We start from the raw sequence: 18,312 nt of genomic DNA, 5'->3' as shown, positions 1-18,312 counted from the left end.
CAAGAGGATAAACGATTCATACCCTCCAATCGGCCAGTTGGCCGTAGCAGCAGCAGCGGCGACGGCGGCAGTATCCTGTGCCGTCTTCTTCTCGGCTTCCTCGCGGAGACGATCAGCTTCGCTTGGTGAAGACATGGCGATGACGAGGGCGACGCGGACGTAGACGAAGCAGACGGACGGAGGCGAGCAGTCGCGTGATCGCTCCCCAAAAACCTAATCGCCCCTCTCCCGTACAGGAACCGGAGAGGCGAGGTTTCGGAGGCCTGCTCTCCCGTCGACCGTGTACGCGGTAAACGGGACGGAGTCGCCGGCGGCAGCAGCAGTCAAGGAACGAAGGCGTGAGGCAGATGTGATCTGATTTTCGTGACGGCTAGGGTAGGCGATCGCGTGCTTATAAAGGCGGCTGGGTGGAGAGACGTGGGCCAAGCCCACGTCCGAGTCGGTAACAGCCACGATCCGACGTCTCGGATCGTTCCTTGTCTGTTACGTATCCTCCGTTCCTGACCGGCAAAAATAAGCGCGTAGATATGAGCTCGGCTCATTCCCGCAACCCGCGTCGCGTCGTGACGAGGCGTGGCGTGGCGAGGCGGGCGGCGGAGGAGGAGTACGCGAGGGCACCTTCTCTTCTCACTCTCCAATAGCATGTGGAAGAGAGACCCTTATAAAGGGGTCCAAACTCTCCTCCACTAGCGGGGTGGGACTAAACTCCCACCACCTTGCCATGCCACCACCTACATGGGCCCTTGTAGATTTTCTGAAATTCTCTAATGGGCCTAAGGCTCACCTCCAAATTTCAACAATCCCCCACCAGATCTCAAGGGCACATCGTGTTCCCTCGTTCCAATCACTGTTTTAATATACCAGCATTTCAGTGAAGACCTATTAAGGTTGAGCTTCACCTAGAACAAGTAGCTACACTCCTTTACAACTGAACAATGGACTATGCCTTGAATTGTCAGCTTGGCGTAAAAGAGCTTCACCACAAGTCTTACTAGTACTAGACTGCCGAAGGTGACCCCTCGGGTGGAGCATATTAGTCACACTCCTGGCCTATTCATGAGTTTACTAGAGATCACCCAAACCTCATAGACTGTAACCAGCAGTCAAGCTCATATAGGTGTGTTCCTCCAAAGATCGCTCTATAGGACAACATCTTGCTTACATATAAGCTTTAGAACACATTAAGACAGTAGTCATCCTACCGCACAGTATCCGAGAGTATTGCATCTCCAACGGAGTGGGTTAGTAAAGTTACTCTCCTCAGTTCACCACTGGCTTGTTTTCCCAGGTCCTACTTCACGGGATCTCCGATCATATAGGTTGGGTTACTACCATGGCAACTCATGTGGGTCTCATACCCATCTCCCTCGATGCACTATCTATCACAACACGTGATAGCCCTTTAGTAAAGGGATCTGCCAGATTCTTAGCCGTTTGGATATAATCCAACGCTATCACTCCGGAGTTTCTCAAACGTCTGACAGCCTTCAATCTCATTCTTATATGTTTGTTGGACTTCATATTGTCCTTTGAACTCTTCACTTTAACAATAACGGTCTGATTATCGCAGTTCATAAGGATAGCCGGAACCGGCTTCTCAACCACAGGTAAGTCCATCAAAAGATCTCGAAGAAATTCTGCTTCGACACCAGATGTGTCTAATGCTGTTAATTCTGCTTCCATTGTCGATCTTGTTAAGATCGTTTGCTTGCAAGACTTCCAGGAAACAGCACCAACCCCAAGAGTAAACATATACCCAGTAGTGGCCTTCATCTCATCAGCATCAAAGATCCAATTCGCATCACTATACCCTTCAAGAACCGATGGGAATCCCGTATAGTGAAGCCCGTGGTTGACAGTACCTTTCAAGTAGCGCATAATTCTTTCAACGGCACGCCAATGATCATCGCCTGGGTTTGCAACAAACCGGCTAAGTTTGCTCACAGCAAACGCGATGTCAGGCCTCGTTGCGCTAGCTAGGTACATAAGTGAACCGATAATTTGAGAGAATCTCAATTGATCTATAGCTGTGCCTTTAAACTTTCGAATAAGCACACTAGGATCATATGGTGTTTGACAAATTTTGCAGTCTGAATATCCAAAGCGACTCAAAATCTTATCAACATAGTGGGATTGCAGAAGTGTAATCCCACCCTCATCATCTCTCAACAGCTTGATGTTCAAGATAACATCAGCCACCCCAAGGTCCTTCATCTCAAAGTTTTGAGACAGAAAAGACTTAACCTCCTCAATTACTTTGAGGTTGGTTCCAAATATCAGTATGTCATCAACATACAAGCACAATATAACTCCTTCGCCCCCACCATGGCGATAGTATACACATTTGTCAGCTTCATTAACAACGAAGCCAACAGATGTCAGAGTTGTATTAAACTTCTCATGCCATTGCTTAGGTGCTTGTCTCAGACCATATAAAGATTTCAGCAACTTACACACCTTTCCTTCCTGACCTTCTATCACAAAGCCATGTGGCTGTTGCATATAGATTTCCTCATTTAGCTCTCCATTCAGGAAAGCCGTCTTAACGTCCATTTGATGAACGAGAAGACCATGAGAGGCCGCCAATGAGAGTAGTACTCTAATGGTGGTCAGTCTAGCCATAGGTGAATAAGTATCGAAGAAATCTTCCTCTTCTTTCTGGGCATAGCCCTTGGCCACAAGCCTAGCCTTGTACTTTTCAATCGTACCATCGGGCCTAAGCTTCTTTTTGAACACCCACTTGCATCCCAATGGTTTGCAACCATAGGGACGATCAGTGATTTCCCATGTCCCGTTCGCCATGATGGAATCCATCTCGCTACGGACCGCAGCTTTCCAGTAATCAGCATCTGGAGAAGCATACGCTTCTGAAATAGAAGTGGGATTATCATCCACGAGGTATACGAAGAAATCATCACCAAAGGTCTTTGCAGTCCTTTGTCTCTTGCCCCTACCACGGGCTTTCTCGTCATCCTCCTCAGGATTTTCATCATGTGTTTGTTCATAATATTCCATAGGAATGGCAGGCTCAGGAGTTATCTCAGATTCCTGTCTAGAAGTGCTTTGCATATCTCTCATGGGAAATATATCCTCAAAGAATGTAGCATCCCTCGACTCCATTATTGTACCGACCTTCACGTCAGGTACCTCAGATTTCACTACTAGAAATCTATAGCCTACGCTATTCTTAGCGTATCCCAAATTAACGCAATCCACAGTCTTTGGTCCAAGCTTACGTTTCTTGGGGATCGGTACATTGACTTTCGCCAAGCAGCCCCAAGTACGTAAGTACGAGAGTGTCGTCCTTCTCTTCGACCACTCCTCGTAGGGAGTGACCTCATTATCTTTTGTAGGAACTTTATTCAGGACATGACACGCGGTCAATATAGCCTCCCCCCACCATGCCTTGGATAAACCCGATGTATCTAACATGGCGTTAACCAAATCAGTTAGAGTACGGTTTTTCCGCTCGGCAACCCCGTTTGACTGGGGTGAATAGGGAGACGTCCTCTCATGAATAATGCCGTGTTCCGCACAAAATGAATCAAATTCGTTTGAGAAGTACTCTCCACCACGATCAGACCGGACTCGTTTAATTTTCTTTTCAAGTTGATTCTCAACTTCTGCCTTATAGATTTTAAAGTAGTGTAGAGCCTCATCTTTAGTATTTAACAGATACACATAGCAAAATCTAGTGGAATCATCTATCAATGTCATGAAGTATTTCTTTCCACCTTTAGTCAACACACCATTCATATCACAAAGATCAGAATGTATGAGTTCTAATGGTGCCAAGTGTCTCTCCTCTGCAGCCTTGTGAGGCTTGCGAGGTTGCTTTGCTTGCACACACGAGTGGCACTTAGAACCTTTGGCTAAAGTGAAAGTTGGGATTAAATTCAGTTTTGCTAGCCGCGACATAACACCGAAACTTATGTGACAAAGACGTGAATGCCAAACTTCAGATTCATTAACACCCGAATGAATATTGTTCACGACTTTATTACACAAATCTGCTAGAGAAAGGCGGAACAGACCTCCGCATTCATAACCTTTTCCAACGAAAAGTCCATATTTCGTAACTACTACTTTATTAGACTCGAACACCAACTTAAACCCTTCTCTACACAGAAGGGAGCCACTAACGAGATTCTTCTTGATGGCGGGGACATGCTGCACGTTCTTCAGCTGCACGATCCTTCCCGAAGTAAACTTCAGATCGACCGTGCCAACACCAAGAACAGAAGCACTCGCGCCATTCCCCATCAATATGGACCCGCGACCGGTGGCCTGATAAGAAGAGAACAATGACAAGTCAGCACACACATGAATATTTGCACCCGTGTCCACCCACCAATCGGTGGACTGACAAACTGTAAATACAGTAAGTAAATTACCGTACCCAGATGCACCACTTTCATTGTTGCCCACAATCATGTTTGCAGACTTGGAGTCCTGCGCCGGCTTCTTGTACTTGTTTGGGCATTTGTTCGCCCAATGTTCCTCTGAACCACAAGTATAGCAGCCATCTCCCTTCTTATTCTTCTTGAAGGGCTTCTTCCCCTTCTTCTTGAAGTCGGTATTCTGTTGGACAGAGTTCTTTCCCTTGGGCTTGTGAGAATTGAAGTTCCTCTGATGTACCATATTGGCAGCAGAAGAGCTTTCCACCGCTTTTCCATTGGAGTCCTTTGCTCTCGAGTTCTGCTCAACACTCAGATGGCCGATGATGTCCTCTACTGAGAACTCACGCCTCTGATGTTTCAGAGTAGTAGCAAAGTTCCTCCAGGAATTAGGGAGCTTAGCAATTATACAGCCCGCGACAAACTTGCCCGGCAAATTGCACTTAAGAACCTCAAGTTCCTTAGCTATGCATATTATCTCATGAGCTTGTTCCAATACAGAACGGTTGTCAACCATCTTGTAATCGTGGAACTGCTCCATAACATACATCTCACTCCCAGCATCGGTGGCCCCGAATTTAGATTCGAGCGCCTCCCACAAGTCCTTGGCAACATGCATATGTAAATATGCATCAACCAGCTTATCTCCGATCACGCTAATGACTGCTCCAAGGAATAGGACGGTGGCCTCCTTAAACATCTTCTCCTGTTCAGGAGTGATAGTTTCCGTAGGAGTGACACCGGCTACCCAGAACACGTTCATAGCCGTGAGCCATAAGGTGGTTCTCGTTTGCCAACGCTTGAAAAAAGTACCGGTAAACTTATCCGGTTTCAGTGCAGCAGCAAAACCATTACTCGAAAAATTCCTACAGACATTAGGTTTTTGGATTGTTGAGTAAACATGCAATTTTCCGAGTAGATTAATCCACAAAACAATAACTAGCATGGCATTGACTAGACTAATGACATACTGATCTTGAGCTAACCTAGCACATACTACGCATATAGTGGATACATCTATGCAAGCAAGTAGTACTGCTAGAATAAATACGAACAAGAGGATAAACGATTCATACCCTCCAATCGGCCAGTTGGCCGTAGCAGCAGCAGCGGCGACGGCGGCAGTATCCTGTGCCGTCTTCTTCTCGGCTTCCTCGCGGAGACGATCAGCTTCGCTTGGTGAAGACATGGCGATGACGAGGGCGACGCGGACGTAGACGAAGCAGACGGACGGAGGCGAGCAGTCGCGTGATCGCTCCCCAAAAACCTAATCGCCCCTCTCCCGTACAGGAACCGGAGAGGCGAGGTTTCGGAGGCCTGCTCTCCCGTCGACCGTGTACGCGGTAAACGGGACGGAGTCGCCGGCGGCAGCAGCAGTCAAGGAACGAAGGCGTGAGGCAGATGTGATCTGATTTTCGTGACGGCTAGGGTAGGCGATCGCGTGCTTATAAAGGCGGCTGGGTGGAGAGACGTGGGCCAAGCCCACGTCCGAGTCGGTAACAGCCACGATCCGACGTCTCGGATCGTTCCTTGTCTGTTACGTATCCTCCGTTCCTGACCGGCAAAAATAAGCGCGTAGATATGAGCTCGGCTCATTCCCGCAACCCGCGTCGCGTCGTGACGAGGCGTGGCGTGGCGAGGCGGGCGGCGGAGGAGGAGTACGCGAGGGCACCTTCTCTTCTCACTCTCCAATAGCATGTGGAAGAGAGACCCTTATAAAGGGGTCCAAACTCTCCTCCACTAGCGGGGTGGGACTAAACTCCCACCACCTTGCCATGCCACCACCTACATGGGCCCTTGTAGATTTTCTGAAATTCTCTAATGGGCCTAAGGCTCACCTCCAAATTTCAACAATCCCCCACCAGATCTCAAGGGCACATCGTGTTCCCTCGTTCCAATCACTGTTTTAATATACCAGCATTTCAGTGAAGACCTATTAAGGTTGAGCTTCACCTAGAACAAGTAGCTACACTCCTTTACAACTGAACAATGGACTATGCCTTGAATTGTCAGCTTGGCGTAAAAGAGCTTCACCACAAGTCTTACTAGTACTAGACTGCCGAAGGTGACCCCTCGGGTGGAGCATATTAGTCACACTCCTGGCCTATTCATGAGTTTACTAGAGATCACCCAAACCTCATAGACTGTGACCAGCAGTCAAGCTCATATAGGTGTGTTCCTCCAAAGATCGCTCTATAGGACAACATCTTGCTTACATATAAGCTTTAGAACACATTAAGACAGTAGTCATCCTACCGCACAGTATCCGAGAGTATTGCATCTCCAACGGAGTGGGTTAGTAAAGTTACTCTCCTCAGTTCACCACTGGCTTGTTTTCCCAGGTCCTACTTCACGGGATCTCCGATCATATAGGTTGGGTTACTACCATGGCAACTCATGTGGGTCTCATACCCATCTCCCTCGATGCACTATCTATCACAACACGTGATAGCCCTTTAGTAAAGGGATCTGCCAGATTCTTAGCCGTTTGGATATAATCCAACGCTATCACTCCGGAGTTTCTCAAACGTCTGACAGCCTTCAATCTCATTCTTATATGTTTGTTGGACTTCATATTGTCCTTTGAACTCTTCACTTTAACAATAACGGTCTGATTATCGCAGTTCATAAGGATAGCCGGAACCGGCTTCTCAACCACAGGTAAGTCCATCAAAAGATCTCGAAGAAATTCTGCTTCGACACCAGATGTGTCTAATGCTGTTAATTCTGCTTCCATTGTCGATCTTGTTAAGATCGTTTGCTTGCAAGACTTCCAGGAAACAGCACCAACCCCAAGCGTAAACATATACCCAGTAGTGGCCTTCATCTCATCAGCATCAAAGATCCAATTCGCATCACTATACCCTTCAAGAACCGATGGGAATCCCGTATAGTGAAGCCCGTGGTTGACAGTACCTTTCAAGTAGCGCATAATTCTTTCAACGGCACGCCAATGATCATCGCCTGGGTTTGCAACAAACCGGCTAAGTTTGCTCACAGCAAACGCGATGTCAGGCCTCGTTGCGCTAGCTAGGTACATAAGTGAACCGATAATTTGAGAGAATCTCAATTGATCTATAGCTGTGCCTTTAAACTTTCGAATAAGCACACTAGGATCATATGGTGTTTGACAAATTTTGCAGTCTGAATATCCAAAGCGACTCAAAATCTTATCAACATAGTGGGATTGCAGAAGTGTAATCCCACCCTCATCATCTCTCAACAGCTTGATGTTCAAGATAACATCAGCCACCCCAAGGTCCTTCATCTCAAAGTTTTGAGACAGAAAAGACTTAACCTCCTCAATTACTTTGAGGTTGGTTCCAAATATCAGTATGTCATCAACATACAAGCACAATATAACTCCTTCGCCCCCACCATGGCGATAGTATACACATTTGTCAGCTTCATTAACAACGAAGCCAACAGATGTCAGAGTTGTATTAAACTTCTCATGCCATTGCTTAGGTGCTTGTCTCAGACCATATAAAGATTTCAGCAACTTACACACCTTTCCTTCCTGACCTTCTATCACAAAGCCATGTGGCTGTTGCATATAGATTTCCTCATTTAGCTCTCCATTCAGGAAAGCCGTCTTAACGTCCATTTGATGAACGAGAAGACCATGAGAGGCCGCCAATGAGAGTAGTACTCTAATGGTGGTCAGTCTAGCCATAGGTGAATAAGTATCGAAGAAATCTTCCTCTTCTTTCTGGGCATAGCCCTTGGCCACAAGCCTAGCCTTGTACTTTTCAATCGTACCATCGGGCCTAAGCTTCTTTTTGAACACCCACTTGCATCCCAATGGTTTGCAACCATAGGGACGATCAGTGATTTCCCATGTCCCGTTCGCCATGATGGAATCCATCTCGCTACGGACCGCAGCTTTCCAGTAATCAGCATCTGGAGAAGCATACGCTTCTGAAATAGAAGTGGGATTATCATCCACGAGGTATACGAAGAAATCATCACCAAAGGTCTTTGCAGTCCTTTGTCTCTTGCCCCTACCACGGGCTTCCTCGTCATCCTCCTCAGGATTTTCATCATGTGTTTGTTCATAATATTCCATAGGAATGGCAGGCTCAGGAGTTATCTCAGATTCCTGTCTAGAAGTGCTTTGCATATCTCTCATGGGAAATATATCATCAAAGAATGTAGCATCCCTCGACTCCATTATTGTACCGACCTTCACGTCAGGTACCTCAGATTTCACTACTAGAAATCTATAGCCTACGCTATTCTTAGCGTATCCAAATTAACGCAATCCACAGTCTTTGGTCCAAGCTTACGTTTCTTGGGGATCGGTACATTGACTTTCGCCAAGCAGCCCCAAGTACGTAAGTACGAGAGTGTCGTCCTTCTCTTCGACCACTCCTCGTAGGGAGTGACCTCATTATCTTTTGTAGGAACTTTATTCAGGACATGACACGCAGTCAATATAGCCTCCCCCCACCATGCCTTGGATAAACCCGATGTATCTAACATGGCGTTAACCAAATCAGTTAGAGTACGGTTTTTCCGCTCGGCAACCCCGTTTGATTGGGGTGAATAGGGAGGCGTCCTCTCATGAATAATGCCGTGTTCCGCACAAAATGAATCAAATTCGTTTGAGAAGTACTCTCCACCACGATCAGACCGGACTCGTTTAATTTTCTTTTCAAGTTGATTCTCAACTTCTGCCTTATAGATTTTAAAGTAGTGTAGAGCCTCATCTTTAGTATTTAACAGATACACATAGCAAAATCTAGTGGAATCATCTATCAATGTCATGAAGTATTTCTTTCCACCTTTAGTCAACACACCATTCATCTCACAAAGATCAGAATGTATGAGTTCTAATGGTGCCAAGTGTCTCTCCTCTGCAGCCTTGTGAGGCTTGCGAGGTTGCTTTGCTTGCACACACGAGTGGCACTTAGAACCTTTGGCTAAAGTGAAAGTTGGGATTAAATTCAGTTTTGCTAGCCGCGACATAACACCGAAACTTATGTGACAAAGACGTGAATGCCAAACTTCAGATTCATTAACACTCGAATGAATATTTTTCACGACTTTATTACACAAATCTGCTAGAGAAAGGCGGAACAGACCTCCGCATTCATAACCTTTTCCAACGAAAAGTCCACATTTCGTAACTACTACTTTATTAGACTCGAACACCAACTTAAACCCTTCTCTACACAGAAGGGAGCCACTAACGAGATTCTTCTTGATGGCGGGGACATGCTGCACGTTCTTCAGCTGCACGATCCTTCCCGAAGTAAACTTCAGATCGATCGTGCCAACACCAAGAACAGAAGCACTCGCGCCATTCCCCATCAATACGGACCCGCGACCGGTGGCCTGATAAGAAGAGAACAATGACAAGTCAGCACACACATGAATATTTGCACCCGTGTCCACCCACCAATCGGTGGACTGACAAACTGTAAATACAGTAAGTAAATTACCGTACCCAGATGCACCACTTTCATTGTTTCCCACAATCATGTTTGCAGACTTGGAGTCCTGCGCCGGCTTCTTGTACTTGTTTGGGCATTTGTTCGCCCAATGTTCCTCTGAACCACAAGTATAGCAGCCATCTCCCTTCTTATTCTTCTTGAAGTCGGTATTCTGTTGGACAGAGTTCTTTCCCTTGGGCTTGTGAGAATTGAAGTTCCTCTGATGTACCATATTGGCAGCAGAAGAGCTTTCCACCGCTTTTCCATTGGAGTCCTTTGCTCTCGAGTTCTGCTCAACACTCAGATGGCCGATGATGTCCTCTACTGAGAACTCACGCCTCTGATGTTTCAGAGTAGTAGCAAAGTTCCTCCAGGAATTAGGGAGCTTAGCAATTATACAGCCCGCGACAAACTTGCCCGGCAAATTGCACTTAAGAACCTCAAGTTCCTTAGCTATGCATATTATCTCATGAGCTTGTTCCAATACAGAACGGTTGTCAACCATCTTGTAATCGTGGAACTGCTCCATAACATACATCTCACTCCCAGCATCGGTGGCCCCGAATTTAGATTCGAGCGCCTCCCACAAGTCCTTGGCAACATGCATATGTAAATATGCATCAACCAGCTTATCTCCGATCACGCTAATGACTGCTCCAAGGAATAGGACGGTGGCCTCCTTAAACATCTTCTCCTGTTCAGGAGTGATAGTTTCCGTAGGAGTGACACCGGCTACCCAGAACACGTTCATAGCCGTGAGCCATAAGGTGGTTCTCGTTTGCCAACGCTTGAAAAAAGTACCGGTAAACTTATCCGGTTTTAGTGCAGCAGCAAAACCATTGCTCGAAAAATTCCTACAGACATTAGGTTTTTGGATTGTTGAGTAAACAAGCAATTTTCCGAGTAGATTAATCCACAAAACAATAACTAGCATGGCATTGACTAGACTAATGACATACTGATCTTGAGCTAACCTAGCACATACTACGCATATAGTGGATACATCTATGCAAGCAAGTAGTACTGCTAGAATAAATACGAACAAGAGGATAAACGATTCATACCCTCCAATCGGCCAGTTGGCCGTAGCAGCAGCAGCGGCGGCAGTATCCTCTGTCGTCTTCTTCTCGGCTTCCTCGCGGAGACGATCAGCTTCGCTTGGTGAAGACATGGCGATGACGAGGGCGACGCGGACGTAGACGAAGCAGACGGACGGAGGCGAGCAGTCGCGTGATCGCTCCCCAAAAACCTAATCGCCCCTCTCCCGTACAGGAACCGGAGAGGCGAGGTTTCGGAGGCCTGCTCTCCCGTCGACCGTGTACGCGGTAAACGGGACGGAGTCGCCGGCGGCAGCAGTCAAGGAACGAAGGCGTGAGGCAGATGTGATCTGATTTTCGTGACGGCTAGGGTAGGCGATCGCGTGCTTATAAAGGCGGCTGGGTGGAGAGACGTGGGCCAAGCCCACGTCCGAGTCGGTAACAGCCACGATCGGATCGTTCCTTGTCTCGGCTCGGCTCATTCCCGCAACCCACGACGCGGCGCGTCGTGACGAGGCGTGGCGTGGGGAGGCGGGCGGCGGAGGAGGAGTGCGCGAGGGCACCTTCTCTTCTCACTCTCCAATAGCATGTGGAAGAGAGACCCTTATAAAGGGGTCCAAACTCTCCTCCACTAGCGGGGTGGGACTAAACTCCCACCACCTTGCCATGCCACCACCTACATGGGCCCTTGTAGATTTTCTGAAATTCTCTAATGGGCCTAAGGCCCACCTCCAAATTTCAACAGGAAAGAGCTTAATTATGTGGCCCATTTCATCACCGTCGCACTACTATCTCTCTTTTCTTTACAGAAGGTAGGCAGGTGGGGGTGCAGTTTAAATGAGGTACGTAGGGAGGAAGACATCAAGTTCGTTCGGCTGGTAAAGTTTGGTGGGAGCTGCTGCACTGAATTTATGGAGTTTGTACGTTATACGTGCCTTTATGGGCACACTGTTGTAGGTTCTAGACGTGTTGCTGTCCAGAAAGGGAACAGATGCGTCACAACTCTGTTTCTTCACATGCAGGTTTGGGGAGTGGATGTACAAGTCCAACACGTGGGTTTAAATACTTAGGGAGGCGAATTTAGGTTCCTATTTATTTTTGAGGACCATGTTTTTAAGGTACTCACTGATTTATTAAAAAATAGACTTTGTGTGTAACCAAAAATTAAAATCCTAGTACTCATACTTAAAATGACCTTGTGCATTCTTAGTTGGTGCAGAGGCCGGAGAAATGAAATTCTTCCTTAAAAAAAGAAGTGAAAATCTCTCACTTTGTTAGGTCCCCAAGGCCAAGCTCGCGAAAAACACCCCCGCGTCGCCCTCTTCTGGCGACACGGGGGGGGGGGGGATTCCCTCGAGCGCCGCCAGGCCTTCTTCCCTCCCCTCTCATCTTGCCGCTGTCGGAGGAGCTCCACTGGCGAAGCCTGGGTGAGCTCGGGTGAGGGCGGCAGCGGGGTCTCTCCCTGGCGCCCACCGTTCTTCTCATCCCCTCCTCGCTGGGTGTGGGGCTGCGCGCGCCCGATTTGCGAGGCCCGGCGACGGGGAGCAACATAGGTCCATGAAGGGATGCTGGCAGGGGCCGGTGTCGTCATGATGGCCGAGGCACGTGGTGCGGTCCGCCGGGGCTGACGGCCAGATCTGAGCATCGTGCACCTTCACTACAAGAAATATGCTCATATGTGATGTTTTTTAAAATGTCGTTGATGAATTCGTCATAAATCTATGACGATTTCATCCAAGATCGTCGTAAACTGTTTGAGGGGATCAAATCTACATATAAATTACGACGATGTGAGTCAAAAACGTCGTAACCGCATAAGATGAGATCGTCATAACTTTTACGACGATTGTAAAAATATCGTAACATGTTCTAACTATGTTGACATGTCACTCGTGGGTCCATTATATCCCACCTCATCCTAGTTTGTGAAGCAACCTACTATTCTATCATTCCAAAAATTCTCGAAAAATTCTCATAAATACTTTGGATCATATATTTCTCATATATGTGAAAACCCTTCCTTCCATAGTTCAAAAATAATTCAGCAATATTCATTTTCCTAGTCTGTTCAGAATAGCACTTCGTGAAGGAAGTGCTATTTCTATTTCTTTGATTACCCTCATATTTTTTGGGCACTCTTTCCTATCCAAATCATTGCCTCATGAAAACTTTTGTAACGATTTGCCTAGTAAATCTTTCTCAGCAAATATCCAAAGTTTGTGTTCAGCTAATAGCTTTGTGAATGAAGTACTAGATAGGAATATCCTGATGATTTGAATTTTTTCTACATCATCAATGTGCCCAAAACATAGCTCTCCATAAAATTGCAGCCACATCTCACAATCCATGTGAGCTCATGATCCAATCTTTGTTTCTGGTAATATTTTCATTTTGTGAAGCAACTACATTTTATATTGCTTTATAGTTGATGAAAATTTACCACGGGATGACACTGACCATATAACCTTACTCCACCAAATTTTAGCACATTTAATTCAGCCAGTTTCTCTCAATATTTTTTCCAATATTATGTTCAGTATAGAGCATTGTGAAGGAAGTACAATTTTTATTTATCCAAATTTTATGAAATTTTTACAGTACCTTAATGTGCCCAAATTATCATCCTCCTCCAGATTTCAGCTCAATCCAATCATCTATGTGATCTCAGTTTCAATTATCATTTTCTGTCCAGATTGGCACATTGTGAAGGAAGTGTCACTTTGGCATGTCCAAATGGTATAATTTTTATACAGTGCCTTCATATGCCGAAATTAACATCATACACCAAATTTCAGCTCAATCCATTCATTAATTTGATCCGAGCTTCAACATTCATATTCCTGCACAGTGTGTTACTTTGCAAAGCAAGTGCCACCTAGGTTCATCCATTTGAGCTAAAAATTTGCCAATAGAGTGTCCTTAGTAGATGATCATCCTCAGCAAAAATTTAGGCCCATTGTCTATGTGAATTACCCGCACGGCTAATCAAACACTTGGGTGCTAATTCATGTTTGAGCTTAGTTCAGTCTCCTTGTGAGATTCTTCTATTGTATTCTTCTTGCTAACACCTACCGAGGGATTGTCCAACCCACTAGACATGCATATTCCACCTAGAACGCGTGGCAACGCAACGGTCAGGCGGTGACCATGCGGCTGGCATGCAAGTTCATGCGCTCTGGAGTTGGGCCCTCGACCACCATCCAAACCTCAACGTCAAGGCACCACACCATGTATTTCTGATTAAATAGATACTTATATACCTATAAATTATTTTTGGGAAAAATAAAGAGCAAACTATAATGCAGTTGCAGTTCAAATTTAACCCGCTTCCAGCTGAATCGACATAAATTTGTCTTTTTCACGAGAGGTGGATAAAAGTTTTTAACATCGAACCATTTTGTCAATTGTACATTAAATATGGAGTAGTATTTTATAAAAATGATTTGGTCCAATTTTGAAACAAATATATGGTACGTCCTTCATAAAAAAACTCATTTTGGTCATTTGAAAAATGAAAAATGAATTTTTCATAGAAGGAAAATGAAAACTTCCTTAATCAACATTGTTTGCCATTCCAATATGCACCCTTGTGCATAATATTATATCATTTCAACAAAATATGTCATTAATGTGACCATAAGATTGATCATTTGGCTTGAAAGCCATGAATCTTCACATATGATAGCCCATTTCTAAGAACACTTATTTAAAATAATTGTCGTATTACTAGTTTATTATTTTTACTGGTAACTTTGTCACATATAATGACACAATGCAATGGTTTTCCATTTTTTTGAATTTGTTTCGAATTTTTCATGGCCATTAAAAACGCGGTCAAAACAGCGCGTATGACCGTTCCTACCTAATGATTGAATCTTGGAAATATTTTGGTGTTTCTATGATTAAATAGATACTTGTGTACTTAGAAATGATTTTTTGAAAAAATAAACATCAAACTATAATGTAGCTGCAGTTCAAATTTGACCCGCTTTCATCTGATTCAACGAAAATTTGTCTTTTTCATGAGAGGTCGATAAAAGTCTTTAACACCCAACCATTTGATCAATTGTACATTAAATATGTCCTAGTATGTTAGAAAAATGATTTGGTCTAATTTTGCTACAAATATACGGTAGGTCCTTCACAAAAAAACTCATTTTGGGCACTTGAAAAATGGAAAATGAATTTTTCATATAAGGAAAATGAAAACTTCCTTAAGGAACATTGTTTGCCATTCCAATATACACCCTTATGCATAATATTAGATCATTTGAACAAACTATGCCATGAATGTGGCCATAAGATTGATCATTTGGCTTGAAAGCCATGAATCTTCACACACGATAGCCCATTCATGAGAACACTTTTTTAAAATAATTGCCATATTACAACTTTATTATTTTTCCTGGTAAGTTGGTCACATATAATGACAAAATGCGAACGTTTTTCAATTTTTTGATTTTTTTTAGAATTTTTCATGTGTGTTTCAAAATGCGGTTCAAACGGTGGGTATGACCGTTCATAGCTAGGGCTTGATTCTTGCAAATATTTTGGTGTTTCTATGATTAAATAGATAATTATGTACCTAGAAATGATTTTTGGGAAAATTAAAGAGCAATCTATCAAAGAGTTGTAGTTCAAATTTGACTTGCTTCCAGGTGAATCAAAAAAATTGTCTTTTTCACGAGAGGTGGATCAAAAGCTTTTGGTACCAAACCATTTGTTAAATTGTACATTTAATAAGACTTAAAATTTTATAAAAATGATTTGATCCAATTTTGCAACAAATATTTGGTAGGTCCTTCACAAAAAAACTCACTTTGGCCACTTGAAAAATGAAAAATGGCTTTTTTGTGTAAAGAAAATGAAAAGTCCCTTTAGCTACAATGTTTATAATTGCAAGATGCAAGCTTGTCTACTCCAAAAGATCATATTTAGATGTTATCATGTGAAAAACTAGAAGCAAAACAATAAGAAAAATACAACTACATATGCTTTATTCTAATTGGTGGAATTGGTTGTGGCATGGATCGATGACGTGGCGGTCATCCATCCATCAATCTCTCCATACCCATCCATCCATCCATCTCTCCATCCCCATCCATCCATCGCTCTCTCTCGCGCACAGGAACCCTAGCCCTCTCCCCGATCTCCCCCACTACTCCGGCTGCGTCCCCTCACCATCCTCCACAGAAGAAAGGGGAACGAGCGACCACAGGCGGAGGCGGCGGAGGAGGATGGGGTTCATGCTGCGGGTGAGGCTGGTCTCCTTCTTCGCTGGCGCGGCCACCGCGGCCGCCTCCGGCGGCTACTTCCTCTACAAGGACTACAAGCTCGCCCACGACTCCACCGCCCTCCAGGTATGGACCGCGCCCTCCTCCTCCCCTCCCCTCCGCGTCTCAGATCTCGGACCGTGTACCACTCCATGGATCCTGTCATGAACTGGAAAACTCATTTTGAGCACTCGAAAGATGGAAAGTGAATTTTTTGTCCAAAGAAAATGAAAAATTCATTTGAATACATCTTAATAATGTGTTTCTTCCATGAAAAAATCAGATGTCAACAAGGTCCTTCACAGAAAACCATATTTGTCACTCGAAAATAGAAAATGTTTTTCTGAAAAAGAACTTATTTTCAGTTAATTACAACCAATTTAGATGGTCATAGCGTATTCATAGTGTTTTACTCCATTCTGATTGGCCCATGAGGATGTCACGCGGATCATGCATTAAGGACCATTGGATGATCCCGGATCCAACTGTAGCCCTCTACTCTGTAGATGAAACCCTAGTTTTGTCCTCCTCGCATTTTTCATCCACCCCCCGCCTCCCTTCTTCCTCTCTTCTTCTTCCTCCCTTCCTCCTGAGCTCCTTCCTCTCCAGCTCCCCGATTGACAAAAATATTTTTTTTGTCCAAAGAAAATGAATACAAGTTGGTGATAATCCATGAAATATGATATACCTTGAGTGGTAATTTTAGTGACGTCATTTTACAATACACTCGTGATAGTTGCTTCACAAACACACATGTTTTTAACACTTCAAAATTATTTTTAGTGCTACATATCTCAGACCAATCAAAACGCAGAACTACCCTTCCCACGGATCATACAACAAACACCGTTGGATGCTTTGAGATCCAACGGCAACCATCAATCCCACCCCCTCTCACCCACGTAGCCCTATCCTCTCGTCCCTTCTCCCCCACACAGACGCCACCTGGAACCCTAGCGCCCCAGCCACATCCCCATTCCACAACCAAGCCAGAGCTACAGCCCCATCCTTCCATGATGCCGGCATACCACGGCCACCCGTCGCCTTTCCCCTTGGCTCCCAACTACTCCCGCGCCAGCGCCACCTTCCCCGACAACCACTACGCCGGCCCCCTCCCGACGCGGCCTTTCATCCGCGAGCACGTCGCCGCCGCGCCGCGTCACCACCAGGGGCGTCGGCGCGGGGCCATGCTCGACCCCGAGAAGCTGTATTCGCAGGCGGTGCACAGCTTCAACGACAGGCACAAGGCCGTTGCCAGGACGGGCAAGGGAGGACCCGCGCCTTGCCGTCTCCTACCGGCGGCCCCGCCATGCGGGCCACGGGGGCAGCGGCTGCGGGCCAGGGGCAGGGGCAAGGCGTACACGCCGGGGGGCGGGAGAGGTCGTCATCACCGGTGCTCACGCGGCGGAGGGCCTGGCCGGTGCCCGGCCGGCCTGGCACGATTGTGGCCACACCACCATCATGATCCGCAACATCCCCAACAAGCTCTCGTAAGCGATCGACCAGCTGCTACGTACGTTGCGTTCGTTCTCCATCTTGTTGGTTAGATCTCCATTTCGTGCGTGTGTTTTAGCCGAGGACGGATCTCTCGCGTTTTGTTGTCCTCCCAGCCGCCCCTCGATGATGAAGCTGCTCGACGACCACTGCGCTCGCTTGAACAGGCGGCACGGCTCCGTGGCCGCCGCGTACGATTTCCTTTACCTGCCCATGGATTTTAGGTGACGGATTCATCTCTCGTGCAGCAACAAGGGGTACGCCTTCGTCAAAACAGTGAAATCTGCCACAGCTATGTTCATAATCAAATCTTCGCACCACTAATTCAGCTGCAAGCCTGCAACTGAGAGATCATTATCTGTTATGCTATTGTTGTACAATACGCACACACACACGGTGTTTCCATATGTGAGAATTTTTTAGTGAAGAGTATTCTTGATGCAGGGGCCGCCCTGAAGAAGAAGATGTTCTCTACACGTCGCCTGCCTGCGCATCGCCACCCCCGTCGACTAGCTCCACCGCATTGCCGCACAGATGGCCACGCGCGCCCCGCTGCCCTTGCCCCCCGCCGGCGCTCCCTCCGGCGGTAAGGAGCTCGACCTCTTGATGGTGAGCTACTAGGAACAATTTCTCGTGACCATGGGTGGGGTAAACAGAGAAGGCAGAGTAGTAA

The sequence above is a fragment of the Hordeum vulgare genome, chromosome 3H, assembly GCF_904849725.1.
Source record: "Hordeum vulgare subsp. vulgare chromosome 3H, MorexV3_pseudomolecules_assembly, whole genome shotgun sequence".
Taxonomy (NCBI): Eukaryota; Viridiplantae; Streptophyta; class Magnoliopsida; order Poales; family Poaceae; genus Hordeum; species Hordeum vulgare.
Note: the sequence above shows the minus strand (reverse complement) of the source record.